The sequence below is a fragment of the Schistocerca serialis genome, chromosome 8, assembly GCF_023864345.2.
Source record: "Schistocerca serialis cubense isolate TAMUIC-IGC-003099 chromosome 8, iqSchSeri2.2, whole genome shotgun sequence".
Taxonomy (NCBI): domain Eukaryota; kingdom Metazoa; phylum Arthropoda; class Insecta; order Orthoptera; family Acrididae; genus Schistocerca; species Schistocerca serialis.
The window spans coordinates 398,054,809-398,076,790 of record NC_064645.1 but is presented as its reverse complement, the minus strand read 5'-3'; positions in this window follow the sequence as shown (position 1 = coordinate 398,076,790).

Genomic DNA, 21,982 nt, shown 5'->3' with positions numbered 1-21,982 from the left:
ACACAGTTCTATCTGTATGTTCAGGCTAAATTAAGGAACTAATATAGCGACTGTGATACCATTTTCACTAATGGATAGACTGATTTCCGAGAAAGGTTCTCTACATAATTTATAAATGTTTCGTGCAAAGGTGTTAATTTCTGCTAAATTAATAGTTCCATGCCGCCGTGAAAGCAATACCGTTGCCATTTAGCGATGAATGGCAGGTGCCGATGTTGTCTGGTAGTTGTTGCTTCGTACCACTGTTGCACCGTGCAGGATGTTCGTAATTTTTTTTTTTTTTTCAGAAGATGCTTCGTACCGATGATCACTCGAATATGTTACTTCTTATCATTGTTGCCTGACGGCGGGTGTTTGTACCAAAGTTACACGGCACAAGGTGTTTCGTACCGACGTTCCGTGGCAGAGGGTACTGGTACCATCGTCGCATGACAAACGACGCTTCATAACGATGTTGCACTGTGGAGGGCATTTCTCAGCAATTTTACGTTGCAGAGGATACTTCATAGGGATGTTTCGTGGCAGAGGTTGCTTCGTACTATGTTGAGATTGTGGGTGACAGTGTGTGCTTCATATCAACGTTACATGGCAGGGCGTGCTTTTTAACGATGTTTTGAGGCAGAATGTGCATCCTATCGACATTGTGTGGTAGAGGGTGTTTTGTGGTGATGTTACATTGGGAACTGCGGGAAAAGGTAACACAGTAAATGTAACTAGCGCTGGACTGGCACTGTAGGCAATCGGCCGGCAAGTGGCCATAAATCCCGCCGAGTTCTGTTAATGTCTGATAGACCACGCCACACTGGTAAGTGGCTGTAACACACGCCGAACTCGTATAGCATCCACCAGATGTCACTCCAAACACCAATTAAGTATGGAACAGGTAAGTTCTGTGATTCATCTACATCTACATCAACATGATTACTCTGCAATTCACATTTAAGTGCATGGCAGAGGATTCATCGAACCACAATCATACTACCTCTCTACCATTCGACTCCCAAACAGCGCGCGGGAAAAACGAACACCTGAACCTTTCTGTTCGAGCTCTGATTTCTCTTATTTTATTTTCATGATCATCCCTATCTATGTAGTTTGGGCTCAACAAAATATTTTCGCATTCGCAAGAGAAAGTTGGTGACTGAAATTTCGTAAATAGATCTCGCCGCGACGACAAACGTCTTTGCTTTAATGACTTCCTTCCCAACTCACGTATCATATCTGCTACACTCTCTCCCCTATTACGTGATAATACAAAACGAGCTGCCCATTTTTGCACCCTTTCGCTGTCCTCGTCAATTCCACGTGGTAAGGTGTCTGTGTTGCTTAAATCGCTTAATTTATATAAAAATGATTATATTCAGTTTCCTAACATTGTTCTCTGCTTCTTTATCGTCAATTATATGCAGTGTCCCGTCAACAAATTTACCGCTACCACAGACAAGTAGGCTGGCTATGAATACTTAGTGCTACTGTAGCGTTTATTCCGCATCCCTGGCCACGTTCCTTACATTTTTTGTTGCCAGGTTTTAATGCTCTGTACAGGAAAATTTTGTTACGGGGGTTAGTGAATAGGCAGGATCAGAAGGCAGACTCATCGAACGACACACCGGATGGTTACGTAGCGTGGGAACGGCTCGGCAATCAAGAGCCTTATCGTACTGGACCAAAGAGAACCAGTCAAGATTCACCTACAACGCTGGATGCCAAGAAACTAATCTTTTATTATTTATATTTACTGTTTAGGTATTAGTATGAAGCTCCAACCAGCTGATGACGTTACTTGCACTGAGAACTGGTTAATAATAATTCCAGAATCACTCAATTCATCAGGAAACGCAAATTACATATTTTAGTTACTGTCAGTAGTTATTTACGGAAAAGGTGGGCCAATGACAAGTGCGCCATGAGAAGGCAGGCGCCAAACTTCTAAGACAGCTCACTATGAGTTTACGATAAGTTTCCGTGAAGGTAATACATGTGGCCGTGTATAAAATCTGAACACCTGTAGAGACGGAATAGTTGTTAAAAAATTGCCTCGGATTGCGTTCTTATGGCATCTTGCGTTAATCTCGTGTGAATTCCAAGATCGTGTAGAGATTTCTGCTGTGTCTTTAGTGGTGCTCTAGAAATGATTATTATCCGGCAACTTTGCCATGAATAATGATAGACTGGCTCTCAGAATCTTTTTCTTGCTATCTTTTTCTTCTATAAAAAGAAAAAAATCTAATGGCATCACAGTACTCTGTAATTTAAATTTTAATAGCATTGAATTCTATCCCATTTGCCACTTCCTTATCAATGTTTAAACCATGCAATTTAGAGACTGTGGCCAACGAAGAAGAAACCAGCTGGGTCAACAGCTACATCTTTACAAGACAAGAGGGAAGGAAGCTGTTTCCAGTTATGCTAGGGATGGCGAGCGTGGACACTATTTACTGAAATGCCGCTTGTAAAATTAGATCAAGGTAGTTATTCAAGCTCTAATGCTAAATTCAAGCCTACTTGAAGTTTCTGTTCACATCTTTACTTTTACGTTGGGCGTGATTTTTCTGTCATATTCACTGTATAAAGCTTGACTATCAAGTCATCTGCGCTGGAAGTACTGTAATAACATGAGTTCGTCAACAAGCGATGAGAGCAGCGATCTTCATCAGACAAATCAACACTGCTGGACGCACGCAGCAGCTCCCACCTACCGACTGACCTTCGCGGTACTCGCTGATTGGTTGTCGTTATATTGCCGTGGGTCTACAGCGGTGCATTGCCGACCGATAGCTATCCGGTAAATTTTGTTCGATCCCACGTCTGCGGCTGTCACCTGACTAGAATATCGGTCCCTTTTTCTGAACTCTATACAATATACGGTCAAAAAGTAACTAACACATGAGATTCGTTCTCGTCTTAACGCTTTTCCAGAAAGTGTCTCACACTGAAACCATGTAATGTTTTGAAGCCCTATTGTGTGAAATTCATACCTAACCTATGGATAAAAATGACAGTTGCTGTTATCACCAGAACGGGATTATCGATCTTCTGAGACATACCTGCAGCGAAGTGCAAGCCTGCAGGTACATCATCTGACAACGATGCTCTGTTTGTAATATAGCATGATTGCTTCATTTGGAAACTGCAACAAAAACTTGTCTCGTCTGACTGTGGTCGAACGAAGATCTATCTGAGGCTAGTGTAAGTCCGTCAGTTGTAAGACCTACTGCGATCAGAAGTGGACTTGGTGCACTCCAGACAGTCTTCTTCAGCACGTTTGAACAGCTACTTCACGCAGCTCCACAACGTTTACACGCATTTTTGCGTTCTTGCACAGGAGCAGCTACAAGCTGTATTGTACGGAAAGTGGGTTGAACGTGTAGATGAAAATGATGCGGCGATATCTATTACGTCAGTTACCTCGAAAAGAACGGCCTATTGACATACAGTCAATACGTATTTAGAAAACGTGGTTCTTGTGAAAGACAACTAGCTCTCTACTCACTCGAGGTGCTGAGTGCTGTCGACAAGGGATCTCAAATTGATTCCGTACTTCTAGATTTACAGAAGGCTTTTGACACCGTTCCTCACGAACGGCTTGTAATCAGTTTGGTTCCTTATGGAATATCGTCTCAGTTATACGACTGGATTCGTGATTTTCTGTCAGAGAGTTCACATTTCGTAGTATCTGGCGGAAAGTCATCGAGTAAAACAGAAGTGGTTTCTGACGTTTCCAAAGGCAGCGTTACAGACCATTCCTGTTCCGTATCTATATAAACGATTTAGGAGACAGTCTGAGCAGCCGTCTGAGGATGTTTGCGGATGATGCTGTCGTTTGTCGTCCAGTAAAGTCACTAGAAGATCAAAACCAATTGCAAAACGATTTAGATAAGATATCCGTATGGTGCAAAAATTGACACTGGTTACACGATAAATGATTCAAATATGAAGGCCATAAATTCAAATAAATACCTAGGAATTAAAATTGCGAACAACTTAAATTGGAAAAAAACACATAACAAATTTTGTGGAGAAGATGGATCAAAGACTGCGTTTTATCGGTAGAACACTCAGAAGATCAAACAGATCTACTATAGAGACTGACTACACTACTCTTCTCCGTCCGTTTTTGGAGTACTGCTGGGAGTTGTGGGATCCTTACCAGACAGGATTAACGGAGTACATAGACAAAGTTTAAAAAAGAGCATCACGTTTTGTATTATCGAGAAATAGAGGAGAGTGTGTCACGGATGTGATACGGGATTTGGGGTGGACATAATTAAAACAAAGCTTTTTTCGTTCCGGCGGTATCATATCACAAAATTCACCAACTTTCTCCTTAGAATGAGAAAGTATTCTGTTGACGCCAAAGTACATAGGGAGAAACGATCATCATAATAAAATAAGATGAAACAGAGCTCGCACGGAATGTTCGTTTCTTCTGCGCGCTGTTCGCTGTTGGAATAATGGAGAATTATTGTGATAGTGGTTCGATGAACGCTCGGCCATAAACTTAAGTGTGATTTGCAAGGTACTCATATGGATGCAGATGTAGTTGAGCTTAGTGATATTTTCTTGCAGTTGCAATTGTGATTAAGAGCTGTAAATGGAAAGGACTGCTTGTTGAGAAAGTGACTAATGATGTTCAAAGGGACTGATGTAATGCTACACCGATTAATGATGTTCAAAGGGACTGATGTATTACTACATCGACGAATCGACGGTGGCAGTACGACGCAAAGGAAGAACGTATGGTAACTAGGTAAGGTCTGATGCCGTGAATTTCAGTTCTCAGTAAGTTGGATGACGGCAAGAGAATGCTATCAAACACTGATGTTTGGCAACATTCCTGTGGCTAACAACTGGGAGAAACATTTATACTAATTCCGGCTGGAATGAATACGAAACATTTCGGCAAGTTTCTTTTGATTTTAGGGAAAATGCTGGAACTCACAATCCTCTCGCAATTATGTCCCGCTGGGACGGCCTGCCCCCATCTACAGCTTACTGGAGTTTACATCCCCGTCAACGTTCAGGTAATTACGGACGGAACGGCGGAAACGATGGACCAAACCAGCATTCAGGGTGTATAAATTTCCAATAGGTACATGACAGACACAGTTGATATAAGAAAGGATTTATTCTGAACTTTCTGAGCTGCGAGAATGGTTTTTATGGAATAGAACGACACATTCTACGAGCGATACGGCACTACGACAGAACAAGGCAACATTTGATATCAAACGGCATAGATTTACACTGTGGAAAATTCAGTTTTGCAGATTCTAAACACAAGAAACGATTTTGAGCTCCTATATTTTTGCTTGATAGATAAGTTTTTATAGACTTCGCCTTTTTTTACTTTTAGATAACGTCCGTGACATTTGTAGCAGCACAACATGAACCTCATTATATTTTTGATTTTTTTTTGTTTTTGCATTGAGCTAATCATGAGTGTACAGGCCCATTGTGCGGATTATATTACGTTGTCATTTAGCCTAAAAATTACGAAACATGCCGAGCTAACAAATCACGTTTTAAGTTTTTCAAGCTAATCTTTTCCTATACGAGCCATGTTTTTAGAAATAAATACGAAAATGAAATGGAGTAAAAATAGCGTATTGTGACGCAGGTCAATGGACATTGCTCTTGCTTAAAACAGTCGCCGCACGCAGAAGTAGCAGCATGGACTGTTGGTCACCAGCAACCGTTAGATGTGCTTACCGTAATCCGGTTGCTGGTTTAATTCGGCTTCAGTCGTTGTGAGTCCTACGTGTACGTGTAGACAGAGTGAATAGGTAATGGATTTGCATTACTTCATTACTTGAGATGATCTAATAAAGAACAGCAGTAACAATGTTCATTCTAAATGGAGACTGGTCCGGCAATATCAACGCTGGCACGTGGAGATGACAGTCATTCAGACTTGTATCTGAAATGTAGACTACTTCCCTACAGTCCTTTTATTCACAATCAGATTTCCCAGTTTCTTCATGCGTACCGTTCATCCTCTATTTCTGGCCGCCCACTGTCGTATAAAAATAGCTCACAGCACGTTATCGAATTAATACCAAAAATTTGTAGAAAGTGTTATTGAAGTCAGTTTTTGATGACATTACACTCTTTCTCTCGTACTTAATTTCACTTCTTCCTTCGTTACACTTACTTTATTGTTTCACGTTCTTCCAGTTTATATTAATTCCACCACAGAAAGAAACGACCTGCCGATAAAATTCCAGTTTCTAAGGACATGTGTTTCAACAAACTTGTAATAGCTCGATAAACATAAAATCATGAAATAAAGTATGAGCTACAGGGAATGTTTCAAGGAAATGTTTGTGTTAGCAATATATCTCGTTCGATCAATATTTTGTGTTACCCGTACCCATACCCAAACCAGGTAGGTCAGACACACACCCACAATGAAACAAACAAATTCATTCTATCAACCGAGAATGCACGGTCCACCAACAACATATTTTGTCTCGTAAAGGGTAATATTACCTCCTTAAAGGATTTGAAAATTATGGTAATGAAATGTCAAGTGATGCACACACCACCAGTAACACTGTTGTTGTAGCAACTTCAGTCCGAAAAGAGATTTCAAGCAGCTCTCCATGCTAATCTATTCTGTGGGAGTCTCTTTATATCTGAATTCATTGAACATGCTTACTGTATTCATCCATACGTTTCCCGCCACAATTTTTACCACACGTCTCCCCCATTACCAAATTGTCTATTCCTCGATGTGCTCTATCAACTTGGTTAATTTGTGGTGTGTATTTCTTCTCTCCCCAATTCGATTCATTGCATTCTCATTAGTTATGTGATATATCTTCAGTACTCATATGCCGGCAGGAGTCGCCGAGCGGTTCTAGGCGCTACAGTTTGGAACCGCGAGACCGCTACGGTCGCAGGTTCGAATCCTGCCTCGGGCATGGATGTGTGTGATGCCCTTAGGTTAGATAGGTTTAATTAGTTCTAAGTTCTAGGCGACTGATGACCTCAGAAGTTAAGTCGCGTAGTGCTCAGAGCCATTTGACCCAAGTACTCTTATATTCCATCACATTTCAAAACCTTCTGTTTTCCTCTTGTGTTATTGACACGTTTCACTTCCATACAAGGCTACACACCGCACAAATAGCTTCAGAAAAGTCTTCGGCCACCATTAGAATTTTTGCTGCCCAAATAGCTAATCCGTCTATCAGTCTCTCATTTACCGAGCGAGGTGGCGCAGTGATTAGACACTGGACTCGCATTCGGGAGGACGACGGTTCAATTCCGCGTCCGGCCATCCTGATTTAGGTTTTCCGTGATTTCCCTAAATCGCTCCAGGCAAATGCCGGGATGGTTCCTTTCAAAGGGCACGGCCGACTTCCTTCCCCGTCCTTCCCTAATCCGATGAGACCGATGACCTCGCTGTCAGGTCTCCTTCCCCGAAACAACCAACCAACCAGTCTCTCATTTCCCAGTTTAATATCCTCAGCATCGCGTGACTTAATTCAAACATATTTCGGTGCCCTTATTTTACTTCCGTTAATGTTCATCTCGTAATCAAGACACCATCCATTCAATTGAAAGGCTCTCTCATTTCCATTGCTCTCGTTGATACACTTACAATTTCGGCGGCCAATCTCAAATGTTTCACTTCGTCTCCTTGAACTTTAATTCCTTTTTCTAATTTCTCCCCACTTTCCTTTAACCTTTAATCCCTGCTTTGTGTCCAGACTCAATAATGTCGTGAATAGGCTACGCTCGTCTGTGTGTGTGTGTGTGTGTGTGTGTGTGTAAAAACAAATGATCCAGGCGCACATATCAAGTAAGTTGCAGTCTTAGAAATGTCTATAGTGCATTCAACACTTTTTAATTGTGAATTATTATTTATCCAAGAGTAATTATTCTACAAACCAATTTATCGTATAGTTTCACGAAAGCATGAAAGCTGTCTGATGATGACTCAATTCAAAACCGGTATTGCAACTTTTTCGATTAAGTAACCTGAAACGATTTTGTAGGTGGTTGCATCTATACATCGTCTCTACCCATGTCTGTGTCTGCTAAAATAGTAGTATTCAAGTGTGTTACTACTCGCCTTCTTTGAAATTGAAATTATTACATTCTTCCCAAAGTTTGAGGGTATTTGCCCTCTTTCACATACCTTGCACACCAGGTGGAAAAGTTTTGTCGTGGCTGTATCTCCTAAGGCTAACGGCATCACAATGTAATGAACCGACGTAAATATCTCTGTACAGATATGATTTCTCACTTTTTTTCGGCGTGGTTGACTAATGGGTGTTAAGCCGAGTACTGTTTACATTTTTCTGCTTCCAACCTAGTAGTCATATTCAGGTGCTGCGAGCTCTATCTTTATGAGTAGCCGTTGCCTGGAATTCAAACAGACAAGCAACTTAATTTCTGAGCTTCTCGAGGAATCGATAAAACCAGGGGATCCGTGTGAAACTTTCACAGTTTCATACTTTTAAATAATGACATTATTTTGAATAATTGTAGTCGTTGGGATAAGGGTATCTGCTTCAGAGAGAACATCTTTAAAAATTAACCGAATGATGTGAAATAATAATCAGATATAGACGCAACATACTTGTATACTCGTTTTCATGTGTACAAAAACGTGTTTTGCATTCGGAATGTTTGTCACGGCAGAGATTAACGACTGTTAGTAGAGCCATATGACCTATAACTTTAGTTCGACAAATATTTTTAGTTACGGTGAGCACTTTAGGCCGCAGTAGCAAAAGGTAAACCACAATTCAAGGTGACAGTGACAAATACGTTCGTCGTTTCGAAAGTGGTATATTCGTTTAGAGAAATTGACTTTTTCGACGGGCACAGATAATGGACTACCGCAGTGGTCATGGTTATTACCTATGACAACTACACAAATTATCCCATCGATAAGTACTTTAAAACAAATATAATGGTATTTGTAATAAGATAATATGGAAAGGGAGTCTCTTACTCGTGATTAAAGAGTTAGCTTCGTAAAATATTTGTACTAAGCTGGGCATCCATGATGCCCTTTTGTCTATGGTAGTCCAAAATCTCTTTATCTTAAAATTTTCCACGCAAAATCGCATGCAATTTCCGAAGCCGATTAAGAAATCTTTCTGACAATGCTTCATTCAGCTCTGCAAGATTAGTACACGTTGAGAAAAAGAGATTTACTTGAGAAATAATATATATGATTCCTAGAATAAGTAAAATATCTTTGTGTTTTCAACTGTATTTTTATTGCTTTTAGGACTTAACACAGCAGATAATCTCATGTCTAAGCCATTCAATCCTGCTGCGTTATCTATAACTGCGACTCGGTCTAGTAACCTCATTGTTTATGATCCTTTCATCCAGCTACCCGCCCTAGATGTCTTTTCTTCCGTAAACAACCGTGCAGTGGCCTATTTACCGCTGTTGCTTAACGCACTAACGGTCTCGGAGCGAGGAGGAAGTTTCTTCACCACAATGCCACTTCCAATAATGAGATGAGTTATATGTGCAACTTTCCTGATAATCTTAAAATTACTGCTCAGTATATCTACGTTCTTTTCTTATAAGTGGCAAACCTGCACTGTAAACTTCATGCTGAAGGCATTTCGTGGAAGTATAAGGTATCGTCTTGCCGATGCTACGACATGCGACTGAAATACGTGTCGCTTCTATGCGCCTGGCATTTTATATAACCTACAATTTATTTTCTACCAACTATGTCACTCTTACGCAAAGGAAACGTGTACGTATATTTTAGTTGTCACAAAATATCTGTCGGCGTACACGTCAATTCACATAGCGTTCTTTATACAGGGTGTAAATTTTAAGTTGACAAACTAGAATAACTCGAGAAATAAGCTTCACATGAAAAAATGTGTAGAATCCAAAGTTCATTATTTTCGTGGGGGACATCTGCTGGTGCTAAAATTAGCCCGCCACCCCAGCGCCCTGGGGGTGGTGTGGGAGGTAACTTTAAAATTTCATATGGGAACCGCCCACTGTTTATTGCAGAATCAGATTCTACATAAAAAATACGTAGATTTGGTCATAAACATTTGTTTTGATTCTTGGTAGTTGGTACTGTGCCGGAAGCTTAGATACCTACACTACGTCACGAAAAGAGAGTTAACCGAAGAGTAGGTTAAGGTCTAGGTCGAGAATAAAGGAAGAGAATTCCGGTAAATAATAAGTAACCTGGACTTTTTAATGAATCACGACACTGAAATTACAGTCAGCCTGTTCTTTCCGACAAAGCGTCAAAACTAAATCAGGCCATCATCAGTACACACTGACGAAAAAACAATCGCAGCACCAAGAAGGAGGTATGTGGCCTAAACGAAAGTCGGTAGGCGTGTTTCTATATCTGACAGATCATGTCTGTTTAAATTTCTCGACAGTCACCAAAGAGTGGCGCTAGTACCATCACTATGAGCATGAAAATCAGGTTTGCTTTAAATATACGCTGTAAAGGTCTTGAACGTTAGTCATCTTTGAGATTAGAAGTGGCGAGCTGGTGTAAGTCAAGAATGCCTTTGAGGCGACAAAGATGCAATTATCAACACCTCGCCGAGTTTGAACGGGATCGAGTAGAACGGCTACGAGAAGCTGGATGTTCCTTCTGAGATACTGCAGAAAGACTGGGGGGAATGTAACCATTGTACGTGACTGCTGCTGGTCAAAACAACGTATGGTCGCAACGAGACCGCGCTCCAGACCGCCACGGGGTACTATGGGAGGAAAGACCATCATGTTCGGCGTATGGCCCTGGTGCATCGTATTGCGTCTGCTGCAGCCAGACGCCCTGTAGCGTGCATTTCTCTGTCCCCAAACCACTGTCATTTGTGACTTCAGTGGTGTCAAGTTAGAGCTCATTGGAGGACATGGTGGAAGTCTGGTGTGTTTTCTGATGAAAGCTGGTTGTCCTTCGGTGCCATTGATGGCTGTACGTTGGCTAGAAGGAGGGCAGATGAGGGTCTGCAACCAATCTGTCTACGTTCCAGACACATTGGACCTCAGCTGGAGTTATGCTATGGAGTGCGATTTCATATGGCGGCAGGACCGCTCTCGTGATTATCCCCCATACCCTGATTGCAGATTTGTGCGCCAGTCTTGTGATTCGACCTGTTGTGCTGCCATTCATGAACATCATTCCACGTGTTATTTTCCAACAGGATATCGCTCGCCCACATACCACTGTTGTAACCCAACGTGCTCTAAAGAGTGTCGACGTGTTGCCTTGGTCTGCCCGATCGCCAGATCTGTCTTGACTCGAGAACATATGGGACATCATGGGACGCAAAACCAGTGTCTTCCACAAACAGCATTAATCGTCCCTGTGTGGAATGACCAACTGCAACAGCCACAGATCGCCATCTCACAAACTCACATCCGGCAATTTTCTACACAATGCATGCACGTTTGCGTGCCTGCATCCAACATTGTTGCGACTACACCAGTTATTGGTGTACCAGCATTTCACATTTGCAATGGTTTACCTCGCGCTTATATTAACATGTGATCTTGCAATGTTAAACACTTACATATGTTACCTAGCAAAATGTATCTCCGAAATTTCATTACCCTACATTAATTATTTCTTGGTATTGATGTTGGTATTTTCAATGTAGATTTGGACTGCTTTGGCAAGAAAGCCCCTCTGCTTAATAGTAAACGACTACTTTTCTCGCACATTCCCTCCACAAAGCGTTACAATTGTGTTTTAAATGCGTCTGTAGAGTTTACGTAACTGTAATAAATGTGTGTATAGTGTGACGTTGTGATTGTGTAGTATATAGATGAGACAAGGTATGGGGTTAAATCCGGTAGCGACACAAGACCTACTTTTCTCGAATAGTACCAAGGAGTACGACTCTCCCCCTTCCCGGCCAGGATTCGAACCAGCAATCTCGGTGTCAACGCCCACCATACACGTCTTCGTTAGTGACCTCCACTACGGTGTTGCCTTGTCAACTGAGGCGACCATTTGCTTTCACGATACTATAGTTCGTGACATTTAGGAAAGTGTATCAGTTTTCTAGCATTGAACATATCCTCTTCGATTAACGGTCAGCAGCCAATTACACTTATTCTCCTCCAGAGATTTGCTAGACTGTGATAACTGCTGTCCTTCAGACTGAACTACTGCCGTACTTCAGTCACCATACAATTCCATTTAAAGAACGACTGATGAGAGACGATTATTTGAGTATTTGGACCGAGCTGGAGCATTGGAATGCGCCGAGAAGCGGAGAGGCTGGCCTCGTCAGCGCGACTTGGCGCAGATGGCCGCCAATTAACAAGACCTGCCGCTCCCCTAATCGTTGCCCCTCTGCGGGCAGCAAAGCTCGCTCCCCCCTCCCCCTCCGCAGCACCACCTCTCCCCTACACTCAGTTACTTGTTTGCCGAATCTCCGTTGCCGCCACTCAAGGACGCCCCCAGGACTACCAGCGCCACTGACGAATAACCCTGGTTTCTACTCTCATAGAATGGAGATGCCCAAGAACAGAGTTTGTTGGTAACACCGGGAGACGATAATAAAACTAGCCCGATAAATATGTGGATGTCTTGAATCATCATCCCGCTTTCCAAATGTTACCTCCGTAGTTTTCGTGTATTTGGTGATCATTGGCTGCTGACCATGATCACAAAATACACGAAACGCCAAATGTCTTGAGGGGGGGGGGGGGGGGGGGGGGGGAGAGAGAGCTTTGCTGCCCGCAGAGGGGCAACGATTAGGGGAGCGACAGGTCTTGTTAATTGGCGACCATCTGCGCCAAGTCGCGCTGACGAGGCCAGCCTCTCCGCTTCTCGGCGCATTCCAACGCTCCAGCTCGGTCCAAATACTCAAATAATCGTTTCTCATCAGTCGTAAGAGACGTCGAATACTGTCGTTCGCAAACCTTCGTGCCAAATAATTACTCTGGAATTACACTATAGTGTAGTGTCGTATTAACTATGACAACTCCCCCTCCCCAATAAAGAATGTCTACTTATTGATCCTCAGTTCGTACATGACATGAAACTCGTATCAGACAAACGACTTAGACACCCATATAGTTGGTAGTTGAGAAACACTGAAAGAAGTCTAAGCATTTCTGCTTCGCTATTTTGGTCACAGGTAAGGCTTGCGAGCGAGTGCCACGTGATCTCATATGGCTTGATCTGGAGGGCATGACATACCTTAACAACTATTTGAATCAGTGCGGATGCTCTACTATAACCCTAAAACTCGTGTACTATCTGCTACAGGGTTACCAGGAGCCCTTCCTGTATCTGTGGTGTCCCTGAGGGATATCCATTTTCTCCCATATTCTTCATCATAGTAATGGTCACGCCCACCAGAAGTCTTCAGACATTAGCTGCTTGGCCACTGCTGATGGTGTGCTTCTGGCTACTGAAGACTTTGAACGACCACACCTTGAATGGTTTGGACAACATCTAGATACAGAGACTACTTGAAGCTACACATCAAAGAAATATTTTCAGGTACCTTCGTAAAACAATCGCTGCAGATCACCTACTCGTTTCTGAAATCTCATACAGCTTTAACAACCCATGACTTAAATGGCAGATAATGAATAGTATGCTTAGCGAACAGAAGATCCCAGACGACCAAAGTCTAAATATGTCGCTGTGCGATCCGCCAAATGTCCCTGTATGATGCAGCATGTTGGTCAGCAACAAAACAGGCAGAGCTACGACTTAATGTAACGGGAACTAAAACGCTTTGGTGGACATTTGATCCGACACTTTATGACCATGCAACCAAAGACGAAACTCAGACGTGCTACTGAGTCCCATCTCTCATTGACAAGATACGGACACCTACTTCGAGCAGACCGAGAAACAATAGCAAACATTGGCTTTCGTTGAAGGTCGATGGAAACGAATTTCTGGGAGACTGAGGCAACTTGACTAGACATACTTCATGTAGACCTCAAGACAGCTGTTCTTCACCCTCACAAACCACAAAATAGCGCAACGCGGAGGCAGACAGTCAAAAGAGTCAACCACGCAACACTGTGTGACAAACGTTGAAGAAGATGAAGGAGAGGAACTAGGAGAAAGCTTCTAGCTTTCATAATGATTTCAGTTCTGCGAACAATGGAGTGTACAAGTTTCTTCAGGTATACTACAGCCAGCTGTATTCACTCACTGATGATTAGATCCAGTGAGTAAAGGGACTAACATCTGCTACGTTCATTCACTGTTCTAAATCTTCCCGCAAATTTTCTGTGGTATTAAGATCGCTTAATTTAGAAGACCAGCCTCGGTGCCTGAGTACTCGTCAAACCAGAGACGTAAGGGTAACAGCATTGCCAGCACCTCTATTATCAGCTTTGTGATGGTGTAATACAACAGGAAGATGTAGAAGAAAGCTCCACACTCGGTCACCGAGAATTATGACATAAACATCCTAATACATGTTCACGGTAATCTCAAGTGGGTGGCCCAAATCATGGTACAAGAAACTGTGGTGTCACCGCCAGACACCACACTTGCTAGGTGGTAGCTTTAAATCGGCCGCGGTCCACTTAGTACATGTCGGACCCGCGTGTCGCCACTGTGTGATCGCAGACCGAGCGCCACCACAAGGCAGGTCTCGAGATACGGACTAGCACTCGCCCCAGTTGTACGGAAGACTTTGCTAGCGACTACACGGACGAAGCATAGCTCATTAGCCGAGTAGATAGAATAGCCTTCAGCTAAGTTCATGGCTACGACCTAGCAAGGCGCCATTAGCCTAACATAGTTTGACAGTTATCGTATGAAATGTCTCATCAAGAACGTTGTAAACCAATGACGGATTAAAAGTTAAGTATTATAATAGCTACGTACTTTTCTTGCTACCATTCATTACGTATCCTGTTTCAGACCTCTATCTAGCCTACGTGAGATTACGCGTGCCTTTTGGCTACTTCAGTGTGGCGTAGCTGTCTTGTTACGCCACAACAGAAACACCACCACATCACATTCGGCCTGAACTCCAAGCTCCACACTCTGAGTCAAACGCTTCATTGAGCAGGCAGTGCATCTGACGTCTTGCGTTGTGTCAAAAGACGCAAAATGGCGACTCGTCGAACAACGCTAGACGCCTCCAGTTAGTTACTGTTCGGAAGGTGTGTGGTTTGTTCGACTGACAACTTGGAGGTCTATTTGCTAGTGTGACCAGTAGCCTCTTATGAGGCAATACGGGAAACGTACAATAAGGTGACCAAACGCACGGTATACCAATGTGGACATGTACAGATGGCGGCAGTATCGCGAACACAAGGTATAAAAGGTCAGTGCGTTGGCGGATGTGTCATTTGAGCTCATTTGATTTATGAGAAAAGGTTTCCAGCATGATTATGGCCGCAAGACGGGAATTAACATACTTTGGACTTGGAACGGTAGTTGGAACTGCACTCCTGGATCATTCATATAGGAAACAGTTGGGGAATTCAATATTCCGCTACCCACAGTGTCAAGAGTATGCTGAGGATACAGCATTTCAGGCTTTGCCTCTCACGATGGATAACACAATGGCCAATGACCTTTATTCAACGACCGAGAACAGCGGCGTTTGCGTAGAGTTGTCAGTGCCCGGAAAATGTGACACTGTTTGAAATAACTGCAGGAATCAATGTGGGACGTACGACGAACGTATGCGTTAGCACAGTGCGGGGATATCTGTCGTTAATTTGCTATGGCAGCAGACGACCGACGCGAGTGCCTTTGGTAACATCACGACGTCGCCTGCAGCGCCTTTCGTTTTCTCGAGACCACATCGGTTGCGCCCTAGATATGGCCTGGTCAGACGAGTCCGCATTCCAGTTGGTAATACTAGATTGTAGGATTCGGGTGTGGCGCAGACCCCACGATGCAGTCGACCCAAGTTGTCAGTGAGGCACTGTGCAGCCTGGTGGTGGCATCATAATGCTGTGGGCTGTCTGTAGATGGAATGGACTGGGTGCTCTGCGTGTTGGGCTGCTTAGAGAAGATATACAGCCGTTCACGGACGTCATGTTCCTAAATAACGATGGACTGTGTATGGATGACAATGCGCCAGGTCACCGGACCACAACTGATCGCTGATGGTTTCAAGAAATTCTGGTCAATTCGAGAATAAGTATTAGCCTCCCAGATCCGCCGAAGTGAATCCCATCGAACGTTATGGGACATAACCGAGAGGTTAGTTAGAGCACAAAATCCTGCACCGGCACCACTTTCGCAATTATCGAATGCTATAGAGGAAGTACGGCTCAATATTTTTGCATGGGTCATCCAACGACTTGTTCTCCATGCTGCACTACGCTGGCTAAAAGGAAACAATTTCAAATGACTAAAATGGCTCTGAGCACTATGGGACTTAACTGCTGAGGTCATCAGTCCCCTAGAACTTAGAACGACTTAAACCTAACTAACCTAAGGACATCACACACATCCAAGCCCGAGGCAGGACTCGAACCTGCGACCGTAGCGGTCGCGCGGTTCCAGACTGAAGCGCTTAGCACCGCTCGGCCACACCGCCCGGCTTAAAAGGAAACACGTAACGATATTAGGAGGTATCCCATGACGTTTGTTACCTCATTGTAATTCAAGTTGTGCCACGTCCAAAGACGATAGCTTCCTTTCTGCCAATCTGCCACGTCTCCACCATCTACACCGATGCTAAGTGACCAGTACGCCCTTTCATGTGTGCCCACAGCACCAGGGGCGATCACAAACTTTCGTTTGAGGGCGTTGCAGCGGTGTATAGTCAACGTAACGCGACTCCGATACATGTATATAAGCACCGACATGTAAGCAAGGGATTATTATTCGGCATTCGTATCTTTCCGGCGTGCGTACGGAACCGTGAACTATATCGACGTTATTACCAAATGTGTCCAAACAGGTGCAGCTTGTTGCTATATATTCTTTTTTTTTTTTTTTGTGGCCACGAGGAAACTCCGACAGACATCCATCGGAAAATGAAGATTGTGTATGGGGCAGTTAAGGCGAAACGTCCGGGAAAAAAAATGCTGCTGCTTCGTGATAACGCACGTTACCATACCGCAGATGTAACGTCGAAGTTACGCCTGGTGTTGATCTCTCCTCAAGCGATTATTAGGCCTTCAGTCCCTTAAAAAAGGCCTTAATTTGTCGACAATTCCAGTCGGGCGAGAAGTGCTGCCGGCAACTACGGTCTTCTTCGCACAGGAGGACAGAGTGTTACACTAAACGGGTGTCTTCAGCCTGGTGCTTCTGTGGGATGACTGCCTTAATGCTGATGGCAATTTTATCCGATTGTCGTATCTATTCTGGAATGTATGGCCTTCGAACGAAATTTTTTGATCGCCCCTTATATTTCGTTTGGCAAATATTTGTAAGTTTTTTTCTATTCTCTGAAATTTAATTTCATTCTAATATCTCCCTCTTTTCCCCTACTGTCTATTCACTGCCCAGACTGAAAATTGTGAGAGTTTAGCTGCAACCTTCTTTCACTCCGCTGTGAGCTACTGCTTCCCTTTTACGTCGCCGGTCGTAGTGGCCGCTCGGTTCTGGGGGCTACAGTCTGGAACCGCGCAACTGCTACGGTCGCAGGTTCGAATTCTGCCTCGGGCATGGATGTGTGTGATGTCCTTAGGTTAGTTAGGTTTAAGTAGTTGTAAGTTCTAGGAGACTGATGACCTCAGAAGTTATGTCCCATAGTGCTTAGAGCCATTTTTGAACCTTTTACGTCTTCGAGTCTTATAACTAAAGTACCGTTTACTGCATTACCTTACGTGAAACGCTCAGTTATCCATGTGCTATGTAATTTGTGTTACGGTATTTTCCTCTCCTTGTTCTTTCATTTTTCAACTAATGTCTCGTGAGACCACACTATGTCCAATTCTTAGCCTTCGTTCTAACATCTTGGATTTTTGCGTATTTGTTTTAAAAAAGGTGGTCAGTCCGTCCCATTTCATCAAATCAATAAACATTTTAATTCCTACTCATTACATACATGCTTTAAGCCAAATTTGGTTGCCCTATCCACTTCACTTAATTACAGATCTATTAGGAATTCTTTGAAATGAAGTACCACAGATTAAAAATTTTATGTAACTGGCTGCTTAGATATGAAACTGTACGTCAACTAACAAATTAAATGCGCTATGAGTTTTTCTTGCACTTCACTGGAAATGGTACAATGACGTATAAGGATTTGCTTTGTAGCCACGGAACAGCGTATTTCCAGGGAACAGCAACTGTGAGATGCCAAAGACAGACGTACGCCTCCCAGATCTAATATTAGGAGCAACAGTTCCGTAAATTAAACGCGGGAAAAGACAAAAGAGGTTCACCGAGTAACATGCTGACTCTTTATTAACGAAGCATGACGTATAACTCGAAAAAATTAAAACAATTTTCAGCCAACGCGAAAATAACTTGAATTATTCATTTAATCGGAGTACATTTTTTCCAAGCGCCGGAGGTGAAATTAACTTTCGAGTTTTATTAAAATGTGAATTCCTTGCTTATTAAAAGCCGTAAATTTGCTGGATGCGACTCATTCATTGTCTTTGGCTGCCGGAGTTTGTCTGGAGACGGCCAGGAATACAGCTCCGCGTGTGGTAGGCGGAAAGAGTGGAGAAGAACCAACTACCCAAGAAGCGAGCCTGCGCTTTGTACGAAAAACCTTAAGGAAACATGGCGTGAGAATACGCATGGTGTGTTCTAAAAATACCTGTACACTAACAGATCACGGAATCGAATGAAGTAAAAATTAATCGTTATCATTACGATTCGAGCGTTCAGCGTTACAAGGCTTGCAAAGGATGATACTCGTTTTGCTAATTGTATAGGCAGTCTACTTTGCGGCATCTCATAAGGTGCACGGACAATCCTAACACAGAGTGTAGCAAAGCCAGAGTGCGGATTGGCTGCTAACGTTCCACACAATAATCCTAATGTGCTTTAATGCAGTTATCGATTCCGGCAGGTTGTCATCTGTTCTCTTCATTTCACAAAATTTTTGACATTGCACAGTATCAGTCTGTTTTACAGAAAGCATACGATAACGTTCCGCACTGTCGTTTAGTAAACAAAATACGAATATCGGACCAGATTTTTAATTGGATTGGATTCAGGACTTCCTGAGAGTCAGGCATCACTGTGTTATTCTTGACTAGACTAGGTCGACAGATGTAAAGATAATTCCTCGAGTACCTCGAGAGAGTGTTATAGGATCATTGTTGTTTACAACGTACATACACTGTGAGGAAGTTATGGGATAGCGGTATGGACGTATAAGGGTTATTCAAGTGAAAAGGTTTCCGACGTGATTATGGCCACACAACGGGAGCTAAAAGAGCCATAACGTCCCACACTAATTTCTGCGTTATTTCTCGCAGTGTTGCTATTCTTGGTACACTTGACACAATTGGACGTGCAGGGAGTTCGCTTTGAGCATCTCTTGTTCTGAGGACAAAGTATTCTGTTGTGAAGGACATGCGGTCATTAATATGGACATTATTATTGTCACTGGTTGCTAATGTGCGACACCTGAGTACTCATATTACATGTAGTGTAAATCATAAGTACACACTTCAAAAAAAGTTTTGCATCACGCCGGTTCCCTGAGCTCCTGAAGATAGAATTTGACTGTTGATGTTGTATCACAGCCACAGTCCCTCTGACTGTTCAGCGATGTCCCTAAACATGCCTAAAGACGTAAACAACCACGCATGAGCAGTGCCTAATAGACGGAGGGGGTCAGACAGCAAATCAGTACCAGTCATTCCACCAGGATGGGTGTACATGGTTCGTGTTGTCTGTGGTTCAACCATGCCTAGACGGTCAATACCGCTGTTGGATGGCGTTCGCATTGTTTCTTTGTGCCAGGAAGGGCTCTCAACAATGGAAGTGTCCAGGCGTCTTGGAGTGAACCAAAGCGATGTTGTTCGGACGTGGAGGAGACATGGAGAGGCAGTAACTGTCGATGAAATGCCTCGATTAAGCTGCCCAAGGGCTACTAATGCAGTGGATGACCACTACCTACGGATTATGGCTCGGAGGAACCCTGACAGCAACGCCACCATGCTGAATAATGAATGACTTCCTTCAGGATAACGACATCACTCGACTACTGTGGCCAGCATGTTCTCCAGACAAGTACTTTATCGAAAATGCCTGGGATAGATTGAAAAGGGTTGTTTATGGAATACGTGACCCACCAGACACTCTCAGCGATCCACGCCGAATCTCCATTGAGGAGTGGGACAATCTGGACCAACAGTGACTTGACGAACTTGATAGTATGCCACGACGAATACAGGCATGCATCAATTCAAGAGGACATGCTACTGGGTATTAGAGGTACTGGTGTGTACAGGAATCTGGACCACCACCTCTGCAGCTCTCGCTGTATAATGGTACAACTTGCAATGTGTGGTTTTCATGAGCAATAAAAAGGGAGGAAATGACGTTTATGTTGATCTCTATTCCAATTTTCTGTACAGGTTCCAGAACTCTCAAAACCGAGGCGATGCTAAACTTTTTTTGCTGTGTGTAGATGATGTGTCATTGTAGTGCGCTATCATCTTTAGTAACTCGAAATCTTGTAGTTATTCTGTCCTATAACAGGTTATTTGTTTCAACTGTCTATTTCCTATATGTCTAACCACGTATATTTTATGTTCAGCGGTACAAAATGCTATAAATCTAGGATACATGTGATCTAAGAAACGGTGTATATTACAGCACGAAATGTCGGGAAATAAAAAAATTCGCCTTAGCCCAGGATCGAACCCTCGATCTCCAGGATGCTAACTCTAAAAGCTATCCACAGCACCAACTGTACATCAGAACAAATGTATGCTCACAGTATTATTTACCAAACATGTGGTTACAGTGTTGCCAGATTGACACTGTTTAACGATCTTTTTCTGCCGGATGTAGTCGCCGGACGAAAATTTTGTGACAGACTTTTTTTATCGTTGGAATGTGAGGAGTTGGGCTTCGAAGGCGAGAGTGCGAATTTCCCTTCACCCTGTATATTCAAGCATTCTGGCAGGTACGAAATTTTTCTCGGTCTTCGTTAAACGGTAGTGGCTATTTCTTTTTAATTAACTTATGTGTCCTCCTATTGTTTCACGTGTTTCATCTGTTAAAGCCCGTGGGCGGGTCTTGTGTTCTTGAATAAATGATCCATCTTGCCAATCTTTATTCCATGTAATGACTTAAATATATGCTTGCAAATGTTTTTCGTATTGTTCCATTAAGGGTAATACAAATACTGAATGTGTGAGATGCTTCTCGAAAACTACTGTAAGTAGGCTGTTTAGGTTTTTTTATTGGTAACGCCACCTCTGTATGAAAATCACTGGCTGTGCTGTGTGCAGTCTGTGGCTGCTTTGCATTGTTGTAATACTCGCCATTGTAGTGTTGGGCAGCTGGGCTGTTAACAGCGCGTAGCGTTGCGCAGTTGGAGGTGAGCCGCCAGCAGTGGTGGATGTGGGGAGAGAGATGGCGGAGTTTTGTAATTTGTGATGAACTGCTATATATATTATGACTTTTGATGATATTAAGGTAAATACATTGTTTGTTCTCTATTAATATCTTTCATTTGCTAACTATCCCTATCAGTAGTTAGTGCCTTCCATAGTTTGAATCTTTTATTTAGCTGGCAGTAGTGGTGCTCGCTGTATTGCAGTAGTTCGAGTAACCAAGATTTTTGTGAGGTAAGCGATTTGTGAAATGCATAGGTTAATGTTAGTCAGGGCCATTCTTTTGTAGGGATTTCTGAAAGTCAGATTGCGTTGCACTAAAAATATTGTGTGTAAGGTTAAGCACAGTCCTGTACAATTGTTCAAAGGGGACGTTTCACTACGCCTCCTGATGTTCTCTTCTGAGGCGCCAGCGCTGTACAGGGACTACTGTGACTGAACCACTTAAACAAGAGATTTTACAAGAAACGAAGAACTCGGCCGCAATTGGTCACTGAAATAAATTTAATTGTGACAAATAAAAATTTGTGGT